This window comes from Symphalangus syndactylus, chromosome 23 (genome assembly GCF_028878055.3).
Source record: "Symphalangus syndactylus isolate Jambi chromosome 23, NHGRI_mSymSyn1-v2.1_pri, whole genome shotgun sequence".
Lineage (NCBI taxonomy): Eukaryota > Metazoa > Chordata > Mammalia > Primates > Hylobatidae > Symphalangus > Symphalangus syndactylus.
In genome coordinates, this window is record NC_072445.2 from 10,428,339 (window position 1) to 10,442,047 (window position 13,709).

The window sequence follows — 13,709 nt, forward strand, 5'->3', positions numbered from 1 at the left end:
AACCCCTAACCCCTAACCCTAACCCTAACCCCTAATCCTAACCCTAACCCAACCCAAACCCTAACCCTAACCCTAACCCCAACCCCTACCCCTAACCCTAACCCCAACTCTAACCCTAACCGCTAGCCCTAACCCTAAGCCCTAACCCTAACCCCTAACCCTAACGCTAACCCCAATCCCTAACCCCTAACCCTAACCCTAACCCCTAACCCTAACCCCTAACCCCAACCCCAACCCCAACCCCAACCCTAACCCCAACCCTAACCGTAACCTGGGCCCTGACGACAACTCTAATCCTAACCCTAGGTTCCTTACTAAGTTTGTATGTACTTTGTTAATGTGGATTATTACGATTACTGTGTGAGGACTGCACAGCAGCATGGGGATTGCCAATCTTACATTAATTTTTTTTATTGAGGCAGTGCATTAGCATTACAGGTGCTTGTGACATGAGTAACGTGGGTATGATATTTTGGGTGTCATGTCTGCATTAGCAGTGCTGCATTTGTGTTTCGAAGCTGCAGTGTGGACCTGGCACTGTGGCCCCTTGCCTTCGCTTGGGAGAACTTTGGTGGGCAGGATTCAGAGGGGCTTTTGGTTTCCCATTTTGCACACTGAACCCTTCTAACTGGTCTCTGAACTTGATTATTCAGGGCTGCAAACAGGAAGGATTTTACTCACCGTCGATGCTGCCCTGAGTTGTCCCAAAGCGAAGTAGCGCCCCCAACGTCTGTGCTGAGGAGAATGGTGCTCCGCCTTTGCGGTGTCCCCCAGGTCTGTGCTGAGCAGAACGCACCTCCGCCCTCGCGATGCCCTCTGGGTCTGTGCTGCGGCGAACGCAGCTCCGTCCTCGCGAAGGCACCGCGCCCGCGCAGGCGCAGAGAGGCGCACCGCGCCCGCGCAGGCGCAGAGAAGCGCGGCGGGCCGTCGCTCCGCGGCGCAGGCACAGAGAGGCGCGGCGGGCCCGCGCGGGCGCAGAGAGGGGCGGCGCGCCGTCGCTCCGCGGCGCAGGTGCAGAGATGCGCGGCAGCCCGGCCCCCGTGGGGAGGCGCGGCGCAGGGCAGAGATGCACAGCGGCGTGTCGCCGGTGGGGCGGGTGCCGCGCAGGCGCAGACATGCACGCCGCCGGGCCGGGGGTTGGGGGAAGCGTTGCAGGCACACAGGTGCACATTCACACGCCGCCGGGTGGGGGGCGGGGTGGACGCGGTGCAGGCAGAGAGACGCACGTCGCCGGGGGTGCGGCGCAGAGACGGGTGGAACCTCAGTAATCTGAAAAGCCGGGCACTAGAAGACCTGCTTGCTCACGTTGCTGTGCCTCTGCGCCTCCTGCTGGCGCCTAGGGCAACTGCAGCGCCCTCTTGCTTACACTGGTGGCCAGCGCCCCTTGCTGGCGGCGGGACACGCAGGGCCCTCTTGCTCACAGTATAGTGGCAGCACGCTGCCTGCTGGCAGCTAGGGACGTTGCAGGGCCCTCTTGCTCACAGTGTAGTGGCAGCATGCTCGCGTGCTGGCAGCTGTGGACACTGCTGAGCCCTCTTGCTCCAAGTGTAGTGGCGGCTGGCTCCCCTGCTGGCAGCTTCGGACACTGCTGGACCCTCTTGCTTTTAGTGTAGTGGGGGCAAGCCCTCTACTGGCCCCTGCGGGCACTACAGGATCTTCTTGCTCACAGTGTAGTGGCATCACGCCCCCTGCTGGCAACCAGGGCACTGCAAGGTCCTCTTGCTCATGTTGTGGTACCCGTGTGCCATCTGCTGGCAGCTAGGGACACTGCAGGGCCCTCTTGCTCACAGTGTAGTCGTCGTATACCCTTGCTGGCAGCTGGGGACACTGCTAGGCCCTCTTGCTGGCAGTGTCATGGCAGCATGCCACCTGCAGGCAGATGGGGACTATGCAGGGCCCTCTTGCTCCCTGTGTGACCGCTGGGGTCCGCTACTGGCCACCTCCTGCATCACTTAAAGTCAGAGCGCCAGTTATTAAGCCCCATCAGTTCTGTAAATTCAAACTGAAATTGAGCTATTACTGGGGAGAGCTGATGTCCCAGTTCTTGTCTAACTTGGAAGAAAGATTTTCACCAAGAGGCAGTACAAAGATGGCAGATAACTTCATTCAAAAGAAATACAGTGTAAAGAGCTTATTGTAGAAAAATAGGGAGGAGTGGGCTGATCGTGCATGGAAACAGCCTAAGAGTCCTGTGCAGGGAATTTTATTTTAGACTTCTTCACATTCCTGCCTCTGTCTCAAGTCTCTGCCTGTTTTCTTTGGTTTTCCTGCTACTGCCTTAGGTCCCCGACTTGCCCCACTTAGGCATATGGGACCTCCTCGCTGTTGGTTGAGGTACATGTGTGGTGATCAATCCAAATCCACTCTGGCACCAGCCTCTTTCCCGCCATCACAGGCCGGCTGACAGCGGTCATCTTTGTACCTACTGCACCTGCCCATCTCTTTTGAATGTCCTTCTCTGCCCTAATCTGTACTTATGGTGCCAGGTTTCTCTTAAGAATGTCCCCTTTGTTGTTCTTATCAGCATGTACCTAGCAATATTCTGACATTTTTATTGCAGAATGAATGATGATTGGGGCATCTTAAGAAGAGTTCTAGGGTGTTTCTTTCTGCATAGGTACCTCTTCTCCCTCCTACCAACAATTGACAAGTGCCCATCCACTCCAGCACTAGAGATGCTACTAACGTGAATTTTTGGTGGTCCCTCCAGGAGAGCCTTCCCAGGCTTTCCCTTTTTCAGGAGCTCCCCCTCCTGTTCATGTCTAGCTATCTATTCTAACGGAGCCCACTATCCTGTGTCCTTCCCAAAAATAGGGAATGATTAATTGGAAGCCATAAGAAATGACATCCGTGTAGATGAAAACTTTACAACTTACACAAATAATCACTCAAAATCATCCTTACACTAAAAATCTAAAACTATACCATTTCTAGAAGAAACTATAGAAGAAGAGCTATGTGCCTTTGGGTTTGGTAATGAATTTTAACAACTGACAGAAAAGGTTGATATACACAGAAGAAATGACAATGTGGATTTCTTAATATGCAAAGTTTATACTCTGGAAGAGACCTTTTTAAGAGAACAAAAAGAAAAGCCACATATTGAAGAAAATATTTGCAAAATACAGATCTCAGAATTTGTATTCAAAATATATAAAAATTGTTAAAACTAAACAAAAGTTAAACAGCCCAATTAAAAATGCACACAGATCTGAACAGACACCTCACCAAAGAAGATCTACAGATGCCAAGTAAACATACAAAAATATACTCAACATAATAGAGAACTGAAAACCACAATGAGATAGCACAGCTGGTCTATATATCTTAGAACTGCTAAACTCTTTAAAAAATGACAAATTGCTGGAGAAAAAACAAGAACTCTTTTCATTGCTGGTGGAACACAGTGTGTAAGACCAAAATATGCCACCCCAAAATATAATGGTAGGAAACCAGAATATGCAACCCCAATATATGTCCCTTCGGCTTAAGAATTATTCCAAGCTGATTATTTTGAAAAAAAAAATTCTAACAAAGGAAGTTCTGAAAACAAAGTAGAAGTTACACTTGTGCAAGGAAAATTTACATCTATCAAGGAAATCCCCATTTAAAAGCTACCTCTCTTGACACCAAGAAGAGAAGGATAACTAAATCACTAAAGAGTCTTATCAATGGAGAACGCATGGACTTAACTCTGTATAACAAACCTTACCCTTGTCTCCCGTGCTTTTGCTGGTTAACTCCCCACTACTGCACCTCAAATCTTCTTTCTTTAAGTTAAAGATAGTATTTATGCTTGAACTGAAAGTCACCTGTGGGAGATTTACTCATTTTTCTGTGAGTATCTCCCATGTATCCATAAGGTATACATGTTTTTAAACTTTTCTGTTTTTCTCATTTTAATCTGTCAGTTTTTACAGAGGGTCCCATCTAAGAATTCCAAAAACATAGAAAATTTTTTTCCTCCCCATTACAAGTTGGGCAGTTTTTTCTAACGCTAAATAAGTCTCGCCTTACAATCCAAAACTCACATTCCTAAGTATTTTGACAACTACTTTGATGTTATTTCCAAACAAAAGCTACCACGCAATTACTTACAGAAGCCCTATTCATAATGACCAAAGGAAAAAAAAGGAATCAGAAAGTCTTACAATAGCTGACTGTGTGGGAATCCACTCAGACATCAAAAGCTGTTATAAAGATTATGTAAATGAAAACATTTGAGATACCGAAGATAAAGGAAGAAATCTTACCAGAACTTACTTTATCCAATTAAAGCAGAGCTCCCAGAAAAATACAACTGCCATTAACCCCATCCAAGGAGTTTCTTGCAAATTCAGCTGCCATGGAGACAGCACACTCTTTCCCATTAGCACTGACAAATGAAAATGAAATCCTAAGCTCCCAACTGACTGAACAGACCCACTCTTGGCTGAGGGGACCCCAGAGTAACTTTCAAAACTGAGTTCTCAGCTTTGCTAGGTTGGGATGATGGGGGTCAGATACACATCGTTATACCCCCTCCTTTGCTAACCATGATGAGGCTTTCTTCCCTAAGGATTTAACAGAAACCAGCCCTTTCAAAGGCTCCACCACTGATGTCAGCCTCTCCTTTCTTGCCTGATAAGAGACCACCCATGACGGAGAGGTTCTGGCCAGTGTACAGAGGATGCACAGAGCGAGTTTTCATGTCCTCTGCTTCACCTTTTAATGTCAGAGGGCTGAAAATTCCACCCTGGGATCATGCTAACACTGCCATTTTTTGTACATGGGACCCATGAAGAAGCAAGAAATTCAATTGCGCATGCATGCATTTCTCCTTCCATAAATATTCATAACTCCTCCTAGAGGTTATTAAATAAATGTATTTGGCCATTCCACTCAGCATAAATTACTATTTCCTTTACCTCCTCCTTGAAGCATCTGTTTCTGGCTTCTGGCTGGAGGCTAGGCTTCCCAGCCTGTCAGAAGGACAACCCTGCAGGCTGCAACCCTTTATAGGAAATACATCTCTCACTGGGTGTGGTGGCTCATGCCTGTAATCCCAGCACTTTGGGAGGCCAAGGCAGGTGGATCACCTGAGGTCAGGAGTTTCAGACCAGCCTGTCCAACATGATGAAACCCTGTCTCTACTAAAAATACAAAAAATTAGCCTACACTGACTAATTTAAAATTGACTAAATTCTCCGTTCTCAAACCTCTGCTGACTATGTGTTCCACCAATATGGAATTAATTCCACTTCCTTTCCTGTTTGGATGACTTTACTAAGAATTATTTCAAACTTCAGTGGCTCCTTTGAGAAAATTTTTATCTTCAAAATTGCCTCCTTTTAGACCTTTCCTTTCCCAATTGAGTCTCTCAACTCCCTATAATCACTGAAATTTTAGGCACCCTGCTCCATGCCTTGAAGGCTCTCAATGTGCTGAAGAATCTGCAAAAGCAAACACCTGGGGCTGAAAAATAAAATAGAAAAAAAAATTATTTCTCACCCTCCATAAGATTATACGTCAAAACAAACAAAAAAAAACCTTAAAAATCTCCAAAAATGCTGGTGAGAGAAAAGCTTTAGCCCTCATATGAAGAAGAAAAAACTTGTTCCATTTTCCAGATACAGAGTTATAATACAAATATAAAATGGGGCAAAGATAAAAACCAATTCTTCTATATAAAATAGTGAATTTTGTAGTTATTGTAATCACATTAGTCAGGGTTCTCCAGAAAGGCAGAATCAATAGGATATATGTAGATAGACAGATGAGAGAAGATTCATTAGGGGAATTCGTTCACATAATTATGGAGGCTGAGAAGTTCCACAATAGCCTGTCTCCGAGTTGGAGAACCAGGAAAGCTGGTAGCATGGCTCACTCCAGACACAAAGGACTCAGAATCAGGGAAGCCAGTGGTGTAACTCTGATTCTGAGGCCAAAGGTCTGAGACCCTGAAGTTCTGATGTCAAGGGCAGGAGAAGAAAGATGTTTCCATTTCAGAAGGAGATAATTCACCTTTCCTTTTCCTTGTTGTTCTATCTGGGCTCTCAACCAATTGGATGATGCCTGTATTCACCCATTTTTATACAGCTATGAAGAAATGCCTGAGTCTGAGCAATCAATAAAGAACAAAGAGGTTTAATGGGCTGACAGTTCCACATGGCTGCAGGGGCCTCACAATCATGGCAGAAGGGGAAGCAAAGCCGTCCTTCTTCACATGGCAGCAACAAGGAGAAGTGCTGAGCCAAAGGGGAAAAACCCCTTATGAAACCATCAGATCATGAGAACTCACTCACTGTCATGGGAACAGCATGCCAGTAACCACCACCGTGATTCAATCACCTCCCACTGGGTCCCTCCCACGACATGTAGGGATTATAGGAACTACAATTCAAGATGAGATCTGGGTGGGGACACAGCCAAACCATATCAGTGCCCATCCACATTGGGTCATGGTTATCTCACTGTCTTCCAGAAACACCTTCACAGATATGCCCAGAAATTGTGTTTTACCAGCTATGTGTGTCTCTTAATCCAATTAAGTAGATGTCTAAAATTAACCATCAGAATATTTATGCCCGATTCATGGCTGAAATTTCAGGATGAAAGCTATGAAATCTCTATTTGTGTTTGTATATCTATTAATGTATGTTATATATATGTGATGTTTTCCTAACTCCAGAGAGCATTGCAAAATTCATTTATAAAATCCTCTAAAAGTGCTCTATTCTAACTTGGCTTGGAAAAAAATAAGCATTTATAAAGAAATATTCACCAAACCTAGAAATATAGGAAATGATCAAATGTGTTTTAAGTTAACACGATTTGGATAAAACTTAGTTAAATAAGATTAATATAATATTTTTGGTGTAATAAAACAATTATGTCTTCAAAGTTATCACTATTGAATATAAAACAAACATAAATTTCTATTCTGCTTGAGTTCTAGTCAAATAAGCTAATATTATACTTACTAGAAATGTAAAATCTTAAAGCTTATAGATTTGATTCTAATTAATTTGTCATTCTTATGAAAAACGTTATTTTCTTATGGTGAAAAGATACACATATATTTAGAATTAGCCAGCTGGACTCAGTTTAGATGATCCCAATTTTGTTGCGACATCCAAAATATCATAATCAGGAGCCAGTCGAACATATGCCTTCTTCTCTTTATCAGGACAAATGAGGGTGGTGACCTTGGCCACATCACTGTCATAGCGCGTCTTCTTCACAGCCTGTTTGATCTGGCGCTTCTGGCTTTAACATCCACAATGAACACAAGCGTGTTGTTTTCTTCTATCTTCTTCTGGCTGACTCAGCGGTCAGCGGAAACTTGATGATAGCACAGTGGTCAAGCTTGTTTCTCCTGGGGGTGCTCTTCCGAGGATATCTGGGCTGCCTCTGGAGTCGCAGTGTCTTGGGCTGCCTGAAGGTGAGTGACATGCATATCTTCTTTTTGGCGTGTGGCTGTGGACACCTTTCAACACTGCCTTTGTGGCCTTGAAAGCCTTCGCTTTGGCTTCGGCTTTAGGAGGGGCAGGAGCTTCCTTCGCTTTCGGCGCCATCTTGTGAAAAGCGAAAAGCATTATTTCCAAAATAATCTGTTTACAGTAAATCTGCCTAACAGTAGTTTCCAAAGTACTTTTGGTAATTTTTAACCTTAAAGTTAAGCTAAGTAAAAGATTTGCCTTAAATATCTAGACCATTTATAAATAAGATACAATACTAAAACGTTAATTACTGAACATAATTCAAGTTTATATACTTTTGGCTTCCTATTTTTACAGAGAGACTAAAGATATTTTGGCCCATTAATAAACATCTTTCTTTCTGCCACACTGAGAAATTGTATTATGAGGAAACACATCCCTCTAGATGTTGGGAGATGGTATATTCCTACATTTTCTAACCTACTATAGAATGCTAATATACGACAGTTTATAACTGTCTACTTCCTAGTTTTCTCTGGAAAATAAGAGATTACTAAGTATTAAAATTATAATCAATATATGTAAATAAAACTACTAGACATAATAGAATAACTAGAAACAACTCTATGCAAAGCATGCAAGAAAAGTAGGGCATGTTTCACAAGTAAAGTAGGTTGTATATTTTATAACGAAAATGATACATAAGATACAAATAAAAAGAGATACCTAACCTTCCCTGTGTTATATTTGTATGGGTAAAATGTTATGTTTTCAGAAATTATATAAAATCCTGGAAATGTGTCAATGTCCTCCTTATCCATGCTATGTGCCAGTATAGAGTAATGAGTCATAATTCCAATTATTATTTTAAATTTTGTGCCAGGTGCACTGGCTCATGCCTGTAATCCCAGCACTTTGGGAGGCTGAGGCGGGTGGATCACAAGGTCAGGAGATCCAGACCATCCTGGCTAACCCGGTGAATCCTCGTCTCTATTAAAAATACAAAAATTAGCCAGGCGTGGTGGCGGGCCCCTGTAGTCCCACTCGGGAGGCTGAGGCAGGAGAATGGCGTGAACCCAGGAGACAGAGCTTGCAGTGAGCCAAGATCGCTCCACTGCACTCCAGCCTGGGTGACAGAGCAAGACTCTGTCTCTAAATAAATAAATAAATGTTGTATGCCACAGAAAAAATCGAATATCCTTGTCAGTTGTGGTATAATGAACTCTCATCAGATCTTTCATCACAGCCAATTCATACTCTATGTTATTTAGATATTACTTCCCCCTGATGCTTTTCTGAAAGCTCCTGCAATCAGCTACAGGTCAGAATGTTCATCTCCAACACAGGACTCCCTCTGAGACTCACGGAAAAGCCCATGACAGGTACTCTGGTTATAGGCTTCTGAAGATATTGCTTAAATCACTTTAAGACCATGCACTTGACTCAGCGAAGATCTCCAGAAGTCTGGTTGAGAAATTGATGGGTTCATGACACTGCTAACCCAAGATCCAGCAAGACTGGAATTGATTACATGGCACTGAATGAACTGATGAAAATTGATTATAATTTTATAGCTTTTTGGAGCACTGCTGGTTCTTTAATGTTCTAGTTTCTGGATTTAAGAAATCTCTTTCTCTTAATCTAACTGTAACTTACAACAATTTAGTAGATTATACTTTTGTAAACAGAAATGAAACATTTATCTTTTTTCCCTGCCTGATTTTTCCAGAATTTTGAAATCCTTACTGAATACTCTTATTTTCACGATGATATAGTTGTTAGCAAAAGTCCAGTAAGAATCTATTCGCCTTATAACAGGACATAATTGGAAATTTTGGTTATTTTTCTGGAATATCATATTTAGGAAGTGTACCTAAGATCAGTTATGACCAGCAATTTTAAGGAAGTAAGGTTGACTTTTATGGAGACAATGCTTACAAAGCACTGTGAGAAATGGGAAAGTTCTTCCTCAAAGATAATAAAGTCACAGCTATCCACTATTTTTATGTGTGTGTGTGTGTGTGTGTGTGTTCCAAACCAGTTGTCCTAGCTTGCTCCAGCATGCCTGGACGGAACTAGACAAGCCCCAGCCCATAGTACATGCTATTCCTTATTTGGAGATGCTTCCTTAACTATCCCTGGGCAACTTCCTTTCCTTTCTTTGTTCTATTCCCCTTACCTAATTAAGAAAGTTTTAAACTAACAGCCAATCAGGTAAAGTGTAAAATGTGAGGTCCTATTCCAGCCAATGGAAACTGGACACAACACTAGGGTAGACATATCAGGTTATAAGTAACTCTGTCTCCTTTGTTTGGTGTGCTCTTGTGGCTGGACAGCTATTGAGTAGCAGCCTTTATGCAGAAAGTAAAGCTCGCCTCGCTAAGAGATCATTTGTTTCCATGTTAATTCTTTTTTTTTTTTTTTTTTTTTGGAACACCAAAAACTTCATTCCCAACAGCACTCTGAGAAAAGCCAGCCTGATATCTAGATTACAGGGTTCGCAGCCTTACAGGTTAGTAAAGAAGGTCATTTCCTGGTAGGACCAGGAATTTAGGGATATTTTGGGGGCTTCAAGAGGAGAAGAATTCACACAAAGCTATGAGGACTGCAGCTGAAATCTGATAGTATGTTCTTAGCTTGGCTTTTAGCCTGAATTAGACCTTTAAAAGTCAAATCTGAGATTCTGTATGAAAACTTCCAGCAAGGAAACTTGAAAGCACCTATGTGGTCATCTCCTGTTCTTGCTGCAGTTATGTAAATAATCAAGCAAAATCTAACAAAACTAGACTGATTTTTAAAACAAGAATAGTCTTACTTTATGATCAAAAATGATGGTTACTACAGAGAGAAATTTCATGTTTCAATGGAAAACTACAACGTGGCCAGGCATGGCAGCACATGCCTATAATTCCAGCACTTTGGGAGGCCAGGAGTTCAAGACCAGCCTGGGTGAAATGGTGAAACCCCATCTCTACCAAGAATACAAAACTTAGATGGGCATGATGGCATGTGCCTGTAGTCCCAGCTAACCATGGGGCTGAGAAGGGAGGATCGCTTACACCCAGGAGGTAGAGGTTGCAGTGAGCTGTGATTGTACCTTTGCACTCCAGCCTGGGCGACAGAGCCAGACCCTGTCTCAAAAAACATTTTTTTAAAGGAAAACTGTAGCTATTGTGGACTATCAGATTCTAGTCTTGTTTCTTGTTTTGGGGCTATTTTTACCTCTTTATAAACTGGATCCTGCCATCTGATGAATTTTGTCCCACAATGATACTTGTGGAATAAGAAGCCAAGAATTGTCTCTCCTACTAATATATCTATTGTCAGTTAATTTGAAGGTCTCCAGCCCTGGAACAAAGTTAGAAGAGGAAGGTTTTGCTCCCCATAATGCATAACCAAATTGTGGTACATTCATGGACTGGAATACTATTTAGCCATAGAAAGGAACAAGCTATCAACCCACACAAAGACATGAGTGAATCTTGCATGCACATTGCTAAGGGGAAGAAGACAGTCTGAGGAGGATACACACAGTGTGACCTCGTTTAATGAGACACTGGAGAAGGCAAACTACACAGATGGGAAGCCATTGGCTCCATGGGGTGGGGGTTTAAAGCATTCCATATGATACTTTAATAGTGCGATATCTGCCACAATGCATTTGTCAAAATATGCAGAATTTCATGGCCAAATGGGTAAATCAAACTCTATTCAAATTAAATAAAATTACTCAGGATGTGGAGTATCCCAGGACAGAATACATCATGTGAAAAAGAATTTATGCTACAAATTACTATGGTTTGGATGTAGTTTGTCCCCGCAAAAACCAGTGTTGAAATTTGACCCCCAATGTGGCAGTGTGGGGCTGTGGGGCCTAGTGGACAGTGTTTGGGTCATGGGGACGGATCCTTCATGAATAGATTAATGTCCTCCATGGGGGTGAGTGAGCTCTGCTCTCATAGGAATGGATTAATTCCTGCAGGAGTAGGTAATTAAAAAGAGTCTGGCTTCCTTGGCTTCCCTCTTGCTTTCACTTTTGCTATGTGATCTCTGGTGCACCCCTTGCTCCCCTTCCACTTTCCACAATGAGGTGAAAAAGACTGAGGCCACACCAAATGCAACTGCCCAATCTCAGACTTTCCAGCCACAAGTATTGGGAGCCAAATGAACCTTTTTTACTAATAAATTACCCAGCCTCAGGTATTCTGTTACAGAAGCACAAAATGGACTAAGACACAAATGTAGGTAAAAACTCACTGAAGGTGCAGGGAAAATGGTGTTGACCTAAGTCACTCTGAAAATGAATAGAATCTGTAGGCTGAAGGCAAATGAACTATACTTCATCACTGGATTCCATTTTATAAAGTTCTTTCCAACAGAAGCAATTGTGAACAATTGTAAAACCACAGTGTCTGTATCTGGAATAAAACAATGATTTACATAAGTCGCAGATGGTGGGAACCAAGTTTCTCACTGTTGAAGTGGGAGGTTACAAATTAGCAAGGCGAGAAGGCTAGAATGATCCCTGTGATAGTAGATCAGGGGTGGAGACATCAACGTAAACTTATGTTTAGTTTAATATAGATACACACAGTTCTACATAGAAAACTTTATAATTAGGTGTGTGTAGGTAGGTTAGATACACACATGTACTTCCTAGCATTGCTAATGAGGGACAAGATACAATGTGTTCATTCACCAGCCAGATGTAAGTTTTCCTGCCATTCTGAAAGGAATCAGGCTCTTTGAAGAAATGTCTGACACTAGAACTGGGACAGTAAATATAGGAGCCAGGATAATCTGGAAGCATCAGAAAGTAAGTAAGTACTAAAAAAATTAAAATATATCAAAGAAAAATAAGAGCTAATAAAAACAGCTACCGATGGCCAACACAGGAATGAATTGTGCAACATAATGCTGCAGTGTTGAGTAATAACTAAAGCTGAAAGTAATTATCTAGGTGTCTGTATTTGTATACATAGGTGAATGAGCAAATGGAGTTGCATAGAAATCTCCTTTGCAAAAGAATTCCAAATAATTGATGTAGACACTCAGCCATCAAGAAGGTGGAGCCAACTCCTCACTCCGTAAGTGTGGGCTCTGCATAGTGACTTGCTCCAAAAGAACACATGCAGTGTGGACAAGGAGGAAAAATGACTTCACAGTGGAGAAACCTGACAAATGGTAGCTCTGCCAAATTCTCCAAGTGAACATCAAAGCTGACAGTTCACCTTGAGAACATGAAGCGACAATGGGGGGCATTCTACAAAATTCCTGACCAATCCTCCCCAGTACTATCAAGGTCATCATGAGATGGAAAGCCTGACACACTGTCACAGCCAGGAAGAGCCTACGTGATGACTACATGTCATGCGGGATCCTGGATGGGATCCTGGGTCAGAGTAAGACAGAACTAAGGGAATCCAAATGAAATATGAACTTTAGTTAACAATAGTCTATCAGTATTGATTCATTAACTGTGACAAATTATGTAAGATATTAATGAGCCATGTGAGACACACGGATAGAAGATGTTAATTAGAGGAAACTAGCTTGTGGCTACATGGGAAATCTCTGCTCTTTTTTTGGCAATTTCTATGTAAGTAAAAAAAAATGTAAAATAAAACTTTATTTAAAACTGTTTTTTAACACTTCTTTGTTTAATTATTTATACCATGAATTACTAGTAATTGACACTGTTAACTAGTCCTGTTTTTTTTTAAATAAGAGAGTTTATGACACAAAAAATTAAACAATGCAGACTGATATATAAATCAAAACAAATGTTCTTTACATGTTTTCTGTTACAGTAGTAACACATATGTGTTACTTTGTAAAAATATGTTCCAATTGCAAATTGATTCATTGTGATGGGATCACTTATTCCAAAGACTTCTTGTTTTGTTCCCAAATTTTGTTCACAAAATTTATTTTGTTCCCAAATTTATTTTGCTGTATTATAGTTACCTTTTAGCCATAATACAACAGAATCAAATATTGGCCACTGGGAAAAAATATTCAAAGAAAGAAAGAATGTGAACAGAACTTATGACCATGATGATTCAATGTTTTACCACAATGCTTTCTAAAACAGAAGAGTGAAAAAGGATATTCAAAGTCAATTTCCTCAGCGAGGCTTTGCAGAAAATAAGGAAACTACAAAAACAAAAATGGCAGGACATTCTACGGGTGATTTTAAATGTTGCTATGTTTTATGGGAAAAAAATACTTTACATTTTAAAGAATCACAAAGAATTATTGGAAACCCAAACTCTGGAATGTTTGCAA

The 13,709-nt window shown here is 41.9% G+C and overlaps 1 pseudogene; it reads right to left on the reverse strand.

Moving 5' to 3' along the window:
• Positions 1 to 6,866: 6,866 nt before the first annotated feature.
• Positions 6,867 to 11,226, reverse strand: LOC134735687 (large ribosomal subunit protein uL23-like; annotated as a pseudogene).
• Between the last annotated feature and the right edge of the window lie 2,483 nt (positions 11,227 to 13,709).